Source organism: Octopus bimaculoides, chromosome 2 (assembly GCF_046866305.1).
Source record: "Octopus bimaculoides isolate indiv1 chromosome 2, ASM4686630v1, whole genome shotgun sequence".
In the NCBI taxonomy this organism is placed as follows: domain Eukaryota; kingdom Metazoa; phylum Mollusca; class Cephalopoda; order Octopoda; family Octopodidae; genus Octopus; species Octopus bimaculoides.
In genome coordinates this window covers 96107938-96118290 of record NC_142929.1, presented here as the reverse complement: position 1 = coordinate 96118290, position 10353 = coordinate 96107938, and the positions used below count along the sequence as shown (strand labels likewise).

At 36.2% G+C, this 10353-nt stretch overlaps 1 protein-coding gene across 7 annotated transcripts in view; it reads right to left on the bottom strand.

Annotated features, from left to right (window-relative positions):
- LOC106883318 (uncharacterized) overlaps positions 1-10353 on the bottom strand; it is a 350621-nt gene that overhangs the window by 108422 nt on the left and 231846 nt on the right. For 6 of the 7 annotated variants that reach the window (XR_016240682.1, XR_016240683.1, XM_014934329.3 and 3 more), the window contains one exon: positions 3566-3739. The exons of the other annotated variant lie outside the window; for it this stretch is intronic. The gene's annotated coding sequence lies outside the window, so the exon portion shown is untranslated. Of the gene's footprint in view, positions 1-3565; positions 3740-10353 lie in introns of those variants that run through there. 7 annotated transcript variants of the gene reach the window in all.

The following is a 10353-nucleotide window of genomic DNA, read 5'->3' as shown; positions in this document are numbered from 1 at the left end:
GGGATCCGTTTAATCGATTTATCGCCCCCTCGAAATTGCTGGTCTTCAGCCGAAATTTGAAACAAATATACCAAAACAGCATTTAAGTAGTAAAACTTAGAAATATCTGCGAAATCTCCTTTAAATCACACTCAATTGTCTTTAAAAATTAGTATGCATTGGAAAATGTAATCGCACTATCTAGGTTAAGCTAGTACCAAAGACCCTACCGGCATTTTAGTAGTATGTCTTAGGTGTATCATAACGCTCAAAGCAGATAGTGTTTCAGGGAAACTGACTCAACGAAACAGATTCTAGGTGCTCGCTTGATCTGCTAGTAATACTCATGTCAAACACTACTGTGAAGGAATCGGCAACAATATCTCTGACCGTGTCCTTTATATTCTTGAGATCTATATATTTCGATACACACCTTTGGGAGGCATGAGCTGCACATGTGAAACGCACTAGCTACCTGGCTGACTCATAATACAATATACTTAATTCCAGCCTATGAACTTACATGATATCAAAATAAGATATCCCAACCCTTCCTTAGAGGGTCTAAAGAAGATTCTCCATTTCGATAAACATAGGTATTTAACCGCTTGCTCACTTTTCTCGCAGTGAACAAATAATTTTCTCTTATTACCTATGGTTTTCACATTTTTTTTCTTCAATTTGATCTATGTCTAGTATTGTCTTTTGGTTTCCAACGTTAGCAACAAATAACTTTCTGTTACTCGTACTTTTTCTATTGTTTATTTTTTGAGTTCGTGTTTCACAATTTTTTCTGTGCTGTTAAATTTAAAAGACAGACTGTAAAGCTATGTGTAATTTTCATTTTCTTATTTATATTTTATTTATCTGTAGATGATTTTGAAATTTTTAGGGATTTATGGGCAGTATTTGTGGCCTACACATTTCTCCTGATACTTTAGGAATAATCATATTAAAACTTTTACAAGGTAAAACTGATATTTGCAAAAATATGTGTATATAATAAAAATGTCTAAGAAAGAACCTTCTCTTCCACCCTCAGTGCAATTATGTTGATATTCAAAGGACAAGAAAAAAAATGTACCCCATTTGATCAAATAAGCTGACGAGAAAATATCTCCCAAGTGGCACTCTCTGAAGATTGACCATCCATGATGGAAAAAACAAAAAAATAAAGCTAATATCAATAATAATTATTTTCGTACCTAATTGAATACCAAGAGTTTTGAGAGGAAGGTATTTAATCGATATCGGCGACCTCAATATTTGATTAATATTTTTACATCATGTTCTGTTTAGAGAATAAACTAAACAGAGCAAGAGGGGACACATTATTTTTACACATCATTTATCAATCCCCGAGGGATACAAAGCGAAATTACATTGAGCAGGATTTGAAATCTGAACAAAATGGGCTGAAAAAATACTACATATTATTTCCGAATCTCTTATGATCCTTTCAACTTATGACCTCAGAATAGTAGTAATAATTATTTCTTATTTAGACACGAGGAATGTAGTTTTAAGGGGAGGGGGTTAATTGCTATTGTCGATATCACTGATTGATTGGTGTTTTATTTTGTCGATACTGGAATAACGATAGGAGTAAAACTACCGTTACTCAAGTTTGAAATCAGAAGGTCAAGAGCCGGAACAAATTTAACTTCATATTCACATCGCTTTAATACCTCTGCCATTTCACCAACTTAATATAAACATTACTAAAAGTAACATGTATTTTACTTTTAAATTTACAAATATTGAGTATAATAAAACAGCTATCAATCAATTATACTAGCTTCGGATCTTTTCTGTTTCGGGCAGTTTTCGTTTCTTTTAATTTTGTTCCAATTATCTTCAAATGTGGTTTATTGCTGTAGTTTTGAATGCTAATTATGGAAATAAAATTCATTTTTGGCATAAATTAATAATAAAATGTTAATAGCTTTTAAAGTTTGCAAATATTGGGTAAATTTTAGCAAACCGAAAGCCACAGAAATATTGATGCCTGCATCCACTGTAACAAGCTAAGTTATAAGTCTGCTTGCCACTACACAGCTGTAGATTGCCGCGCCCCAGCTCAGATTGCCGGTTCTGGGAATGTTATTGAGAAGTAAATACAAAACGAGGAATGGTGTTAATGGAGGAGTGGACATTCGGAGGCCTTATTTTTGTGCCGTACCATGTCGGAATTGCGATACATTAGAGGAATGCATATATCAGTCTATTCTTCCAGGAAACACTATTTTTGACGACTTGACATAACATTCAGTTATTTCTATATTTTGTAATCTTTCGCAAAAACAATTTCACTCAGAATTTTCCATTGTATTTGTTTACATGCCTGTTCCAGTATTTCCCATAATTAGAAACGTTAGCACGCCGGGCGAAATGTTTAGCGGTATTTCATTTGTCTTTACGTTCTGAATTCAAATTCCACCGAGGTCGACTTTACCTTTCATCCTTTCAGGGTCGATAAATTAAGTACCAGTTGCGTACTGGGGTCGATCTAATCGACTAGCCCCTTCCATAAAAATTTCGGGCCTTGTGCCTGGTGTAGAAAATAATATTTCACATAAATTTATTCTCTAAAAATTATTAAAACTTGTAACGTTTTGTGAAATATTGTCTTAGACAGCTTTCACACAAAATTCCAGTTTCCAAATACTGTTCCGTGATTGGGTAAAAATAATCAAACTTTAAACGTCTGCAAACAGTTTTCTGCGACAAGCGTATAACAAAATCAGATTCAGAGTGAAAAATCACATCAATATACCGAATTTTCACTTGATTTAAAAATTTCAAAAACAGAAAAGATTTCTAACTTCTAAAGTAACTACAATACTTATTCTTTATGTTCACTGCCTAGATTATACTTGAACAATACTGTTTAGTATAACAAATATTAAATGTGCTTGTGTACTGACACAAAATATGAGTAAAAATAGCACATATACACAACAAACCTAACCAATTTAATTCAAAACAAACACTATACAAATCAACTATGACTTACAATGCAATCATCATTACAAACGATACCTTTAGGGAATCTTATATAAAGTATGCCTTCGTCTAAATTGTCTTCAGACTACACAATGCCTGTAATGTCAGCGTCAGAGCGTGTAGTGTCTTCTCAAGAGGTGAACGCCAGATATAGCAATTCGCTTTCTAATACGCGTGATCATCAAAATACGATAACTACGTATGAGCGATGGAATAAATTAAAATGTCTAGAAGCGTTTTACACATATAGAATAGTCATAAAATATCCATGGCAACACCAGTAAGACATTTAGGAAATAGAAATATAACGACTCAAAGCAACAACAACAAAAGCAAATGTAAAAAAAAAATACATAGTAGGGCACTAGATGTTCTATAAAAGAACAGGTTAGACACAACATAATAATGCTACTGATGTGTGCTTTTTATAAACCAACATGAAATCTCGTGTGGGCATTGGTACTTGTAACAGCATCCGTTTGTTACGGTATTAATGCTTTATTCTTATGGAAACATTGATAATTTATATGATGTATATTGTCTTTTTTCTCACTTTATATAGAAAGAATATAGAACTCACTTGTCAATAATGGTGTTTCAAATTTCGTTGCGTTCACAAAACTTCGAGATAAAGGAGAGTGAAAGGCGGAAAGAATTGTTCCAAACGTTTTCGATAGTATATATTGATTTTCGGATTATTCTAGTATAGATAATATCTCATGAGCCATCCAAAAGATACAGTAGCAATAATGACCTGAAAGAACAAAAATTAGTTATGTTTAATAAATTGTCATACATAACGTCACAATATACAAAACAGGTTTTGTGCAGACTAAGCAGAGGGCGTGCTGTCCTTATGGTATGCGGGTTAAAGTGCATGTGATGGAAAGAAGTGTAAAAGGTATACCTTGAAATCCAAATCAGCCTGCAGGCGCCTCTTCTTGCGTTCATGTTTAGAATAATCTTTCCTACATCTGCCAGAGAACACTTAATTCATTTGGCAATCCCATGAATTTCATAAATTTTAAAATAGAAACTGTCTACATTTTTAATCATAATTTTGTAATTTAATGCATTTAGCAATTAGAGGTAATCCTTATTGGTGTCAGGAATCAGAACATTTTGAAATCTACAAGAACTTCATTTTGAAACGTTACAGTATGCATTGTCGATATTAGCGCTTTATTAATTTTGTCAGTTTCTTCCAGCAAACAACTCTTATTCACAAATCTATTGTGATTGAACGTTTTCTTTTCCTCATTCCTTAGACTATTCTCAAATATTTAAAGGTTATCATATAACCGGATGAATATTGTCTTTTATCTTATATCTTTTACATGTTTCAGTCATTTGACTGCGGGAACGCTGGAGCACCGCCTTGAAACACTTTAATTTGATTGAATCAAGCCCAGTAATTTATTAAAAGCTTTGTACTTATTTTCTCGATCTTTGGCCGAACCGTTAAGTGACGGGGATGTAAACACAGCTATATCGGTTGTCAAGCGGTGTTGGTGGCGAACAAACACAAATGCAAAGATACGCCACACAAACACACACACATATACACATATAAATATGTAATTGACGAACTTCTTAAAATTTACGTCTACTACGTCCATTCACAAATCTTTGGTTGACCCAAGGACATAGTACAAGACCCTTGTCCAAGGTGCGATGCAGTGAAAGTAAACTCGGAACCATGTGGTTCCGAAGCAAACTTCTTACCACATAACTACGCTCGTATAATCCATAATGAAAATGTTAACTTCAGTTTTAAAATACACTCCAACTGAACATGTATTCGCTTGTGTTCTATTTGGATAGCAAATTAAGAATGTAATGACATACAAATAGCTGTAATGCTTGTACAAGTGGAAACGAATTCAAATCTTGGTTGGCTTCCTATTTAGAGCAATTTTGAGTCATAAGATGGACGGAAGGAATAATGAGGAAAAGTTTTCTACAAATTACTGGAAATCAGGTTAAAGTGTTTAATGAATCGTATTGAACAACGAGGGGTTTCTGTTGTCAGAAGTGGCTGCACCAGAGCCTTACAGAAAATTTCCTTTCAACTGAGGACTGTTAGGTGTCATAAATTTTAGAAACTTAGGATTTACGCTTAATAATTCCAACACAGAATGTTATATAGTTGTTTAAGTCTCAGTAGCTGCACAAATACATTTCTGGGGAAAACTAGGTATGCCACTGTCAAAAGAAGAATTTTGGTCTAAGTTTTCATCATAGTTGCTTTCCAGCTCAGCTTTGATCACGCAACCTATGATAAAAAGCATTACGTCCTGGACTTCAATATGTACAAGTGGGTACCCAAAGTAATCGGAAACGTTCTCTGTGGGACAAGTCCGTTGTAGTTCAGGTTTCCGCCACTAGAAGCCACTTGATGCGATTCTCAGGCATGTCTGCCGACCGGCGACTCTGGTTGTATTCCTACTGCCACGTAGTGCGTCTTTGTTTTGCAGTGCTTCTCTCCTGTTCGTCGTTTTTTTGCAATGGCAGAAATGAAGGACCAGCATGCTTCCGTGAAATTCATTTTTTTACTGAGGAAAACGCTGGAGGAAATAGTTGTCATGCTTCGAAAAGCTTCAAGGATGCTGCCATGAGCAAAACATAAGTTAACGAGTGGTTTTCGCGCTTTAGAAATGGTCTCTTGCCGCTTGGGGAAACTGATGCTGGACCGTCACCGAACAATTGACGGACTTGATGATATGACTGGTGTATCCTGAAGCTCCTGCCATTAAATTTTGAGCGAGGATTGCGAATGAAAATAGTTGCAGCAAAATTTGTGCTTCGTTTGCTCACGGAAGATAAAAAGCAATCAAGACTGAAAGAAAAGATGAAAGTTGATCCGAACCTTTTTTGGAAGGACATCACTGGTGACGAAAGCTGGTGATACGGTTATGATCCGGAAATGAAGCAGCAATCAAACCAATGGAATCATTTACTATCACCACGCCTCCAAAAAGCGTGTCAATTTAAGTCCAATGTCAAGACGATTCTGATTTGTTTCATCGATTCGAAAGAAATTGTCCACACTGAATTTGTTCCGTCTGGTCAAACTATTAACCAGACATTTTATTTGGCAGCTCTGACGCGTCTGCGAGACGCGGTGAGACGAAAACGCCCTGACCTGTGGAAAATTGAAGACGGTGGCTTCATCATGGCAATGCTCCTGCGCACACCACCTTGAGTGTGAGACAGTTTTTTTTACCAAAACAAGGATGACCCCGTTTACTCACCCACCCTATTCACCCGATCTTGCTCCCTGTGACATTTTTTGTTCCCCAGAATGAAAAAAACTCCTTAAAAGAAAACGTTTTGCAGATGTGGAAGAGGTGAAGAAAACAAAACGACGAGGCGTTAATAGGCATCACTTCGCAAGAGTTCTAGGACTGCTTCAAACAGTGGAAAGCGCGTCTGGACCGATGCATTGCTTCAAATGGAGAATAGTTTGAAGGTGATAAACGTGTAAACATGTAAAGCTAAGTGAATAAAATATTGCAAAATTCTGGTTTCTTTAGGGTACTTCTGCGTATGAATCTTTTCTTTATTTAAGCAAGTAGCAATAAGGCAAAGAGAAAAGGGGGAAATAGAGAAAACAGAGAGAGAAAAACAAAGGGAGAGAGAGAAAGGGAGAGAGACAGAGAGTGAGAACCACTGATATTTGAATGTTCTAACATCGATGTATTGTTGATGTTCAGTTGGAGAATCTTAGCTTGTTGTTTCTAAGAAAACTGAAAAATTCTTCGGGTTGCAGTTCTGGGAAGGTATGAGTAATAAAACGGTTTAATACTGTAATGGATGGGCGTGAAAAAATTGTGGAGGCAAGAAATATATAGAAACGTGTGTTGCATTGCTAAATGCTGAGAAGGTATGTGGTTACCTTTTAAAAGAAAAAGTGGTCATTTTAATAACGGCAGAAAGCGACATGATGTCCATACACGATGCCAACTATCGTGATTTTGTATGGTCTTTAGATGGGAAGATAAATTTCAGTAACGTGACTAAAAGGTCAGCATTGCCCTGACGTTCATAAAAAGCAATGGTCATACACATTAATTAGTGAGTCTACTTTTATGGGAAGATATTAAACACATACACACATGCATATATACGTATACATACATACACACAGATACACAAATGCATATCTGTGTACAAAGATATGCGACAAAGATAAAGATACGCATGTACAAGTGTGTGCGTGTGTGTGTGTGTGTATGCGTGTGTGTGTGCGTGTGTGTGTATGCGTGCGTGCGTGTGTGTGTGTGTGTGTGTGTGTGTGTGTGTGTGTGTGTGTGTGTGTGTAAATATGTATGAAATTTCGAAACGTAACGATGTGTAACGTTCATTCAGATGTGAGTTCTGATGTTGCAACGCCATGTCTGATGTGTGAGCATTACTCTAATAGTAGTTTTTTTTTTTTATTTACCGCGAGTTCGTCAGGAAAATTTCCGTTCTTTTTTGTAAATACTAGCATTTTCTTATGCAGTGTTCAAATAATCTTTTAATTTACAATTGATTCTCGAGTTAGTTCGCAACTTGTAATACTGCAATATAGTTCTGTGTACATACACCACCGAAGTCGACTTTGCCTTTCATCGTTTCGGGGTCGATAAAATAAGTACCAGTTGAACATTGGTGTCGATGTAATCGACTTAATTCCATTCCTTCACCAAACTTGCTCACCTTGTGGCAAAATTTGAAATCAATACAATTCTTTTCAGAAAGAGCTGTAAATTGGAAGAATCGTTAAAGTTTCCGGCTGTTTATCCTCTGAGTTCAAATTCCGACAAATTTACTTTCAATTTTTAGGCTCGATAAAATAAAGTATCAAACAAATACTAGAGTACTTCACGCCATGTATAGGCAGCAGATTTGATATGATAGTGTGTGCACTTAAATATATATTATTCGCTGTTAAAAGTTTTGTCCCTCTAACTGCAATATAATCTCTAAGATGGTTTCTCTACAACTGGTTTGTATCGAGATCCTCTGAAGATCCTCTGACATTCCCAATCCAAATAAATCAGGTGCTAGAGCATAACAGACCGGACTTAGTGGTGGTGGACAAGGTGCACCACATATGCTACATAGTTGATGTTGCGTACCCCTTTGACCCACGAATAGTCAAGAAAGAAAGCGAAAAAATAGATAAATACAAACCCCTTTGTACGAAATAGCTCAGCTATGGAAATTGAAGAAAGTGAGAAAGTCCTTGGGGATAATATCAGAAGACATCAGGAAGAATAATCAAGGAAATTGGAATAGAGTGCCCAATAGAACTGCTACAAAGGTTTACCTTGTCGGTACGGCCAGAATAATCAGGAAAGTATTAGATAGCTGGAAAGAACGGATAGCTTGGTACCGTAGGCTGCAGGCAGCAAGCCCGTTACGCATGCATGGCTCTAAGAGATCCAACAAAACGTGCGATAAACAGAAATAATAATAATAATAATAATAATAATAATAATAATAATAATAATAATAATAATAATAATGATAATGATAATAATTATAGCAATGGTGTTAATGCTTTTGGAACCAAAGGCTAAAGGTAATGTCTTTCGCCTGACAGGTGTCCTGTAGTTGAGCAGCGCAGGCAAGGTTGACATCCAGATAATGTTTACAAGCAATGTCAGAGGCAGAGAAGAAAGTGGGGTAGGGATACAAACCGAACTGTAATTGAATGCTGGACCAGAAATAAACCCAGTAGAAGGGGATTCCGACAAGGCATAAAAGCAAAATGAAATGAAATAGGAGTCTTGAAATAAGTGAGCCGACCCGGCAACAGCAAAAGGTTATAGAAATTGAAATTGAAGAGATAAAGGGGAAAGTAAAATCAGTAATAATACAGGGTGTCTCAATACATGGGTATGAAATTTAACATCCCTATGAAATTTACCATGCATTCTTTTCTTTACTAACCTATTTTCAGTTTCATTTGTTTTCAATTTCTTGTATAGTGCTGTATCTTTGCAATCTTTCATCTTACACTAGCCTGAACTTCTTGCTTCTAATAATAGCGGTTCTGTGGCATTTTTTACATACCATGCTATGTTGTTTTCTTCTTCTCTAATGCTGTGTTCGCATCCAATGAGTCCTCTTCCACCTCTTTTTCTTGGTAAATACAATCTGTCTGTGTCACATTTTGGGTGGAGTGACTCATACCTAGTTAGCAACTTACTTGTCTTTTTGTCTAAGCTATTTAGTTCGTCTACTGTCCATACGATTACCCCTGCTCCATATCTAAGGAAACCGCCCAGGTGTTGATAGCTTCGATCTTACTCCGTCCGTTTAATTTCGACTAAAGGATCAGTCTCAGTCTGCGTAAGTGCTCCTTAAATGTTTATGTCATTTCTTTCTCCGTTAATTTATCCATTTCCAAAATCGCCAAGTACTTATAACCCGTGTCTGCTATCTGCTTCATAACCTCACCCGACAATATCGTTAGTCCGTCCACGCATTTGATTTATGCCTCTCTTCAATACTAACACACCACACTTTCTCAGTCGGATCTCCATTCTGATATCAACATTGAAGGTATATACCGTATCAACGAGGGAACTGACTTGGGGTTCATCTTTACCATAAAGTTTGAGGTCATCCATGAATAACAAATGGTTGACTTTTTGTTGGCGGCTTTTAAATGCATACCCAGCTTTTGCTTTCCTCAGAATCAGTGTCAGTGGTATCAAACACAGGTCAAAGATCAGTGGGGACAGGCAAACTCCTTCGAAGATGCCTCTCCTAATTTATACTATCTCTAAACGTCTTCCGTATTCTGTTAGGTCCGTCACCCAATCTCATACTTTTCAAAATTCGCCATACTTCCTCCTCCCCCCAAATTATTATTATTATTATTATTATTATTATTATTATTATTATTATCATTATTATTATTATTATTATTATTATTATTATTACTACTACTACTACTACTACTACTACTACTACTACTACTATTGCAGAATCGTTAACACGCTGTATGAAATGCTTAGCGGTATTTCGCCCGTCGCTGGCGTTCTGAGTTCAAATTCCTTCCAGATGGACTTGCCTGTCTTCTATTCGCGTACTGTTAAATATCACTGAAACACTGGGGTCGATGTAATCGACTAGTCTCTTCCTCACAAATACAAGTTGTTCTATATGCTGTAGAAAACTTTTTAATAAAAATGTTTTTGGATGTGAAAAAATAACCCCTCTCCTCTTGGATTTCAATTACACACACACACACACACACACACATATATATATATATATATATATATATATATATATATATACAGAGAGAGAGAGAGAGAGAGAGAAGGAAAGAAAGAGGGAGATAGATAGTCAGAACGTTCTGTAGTC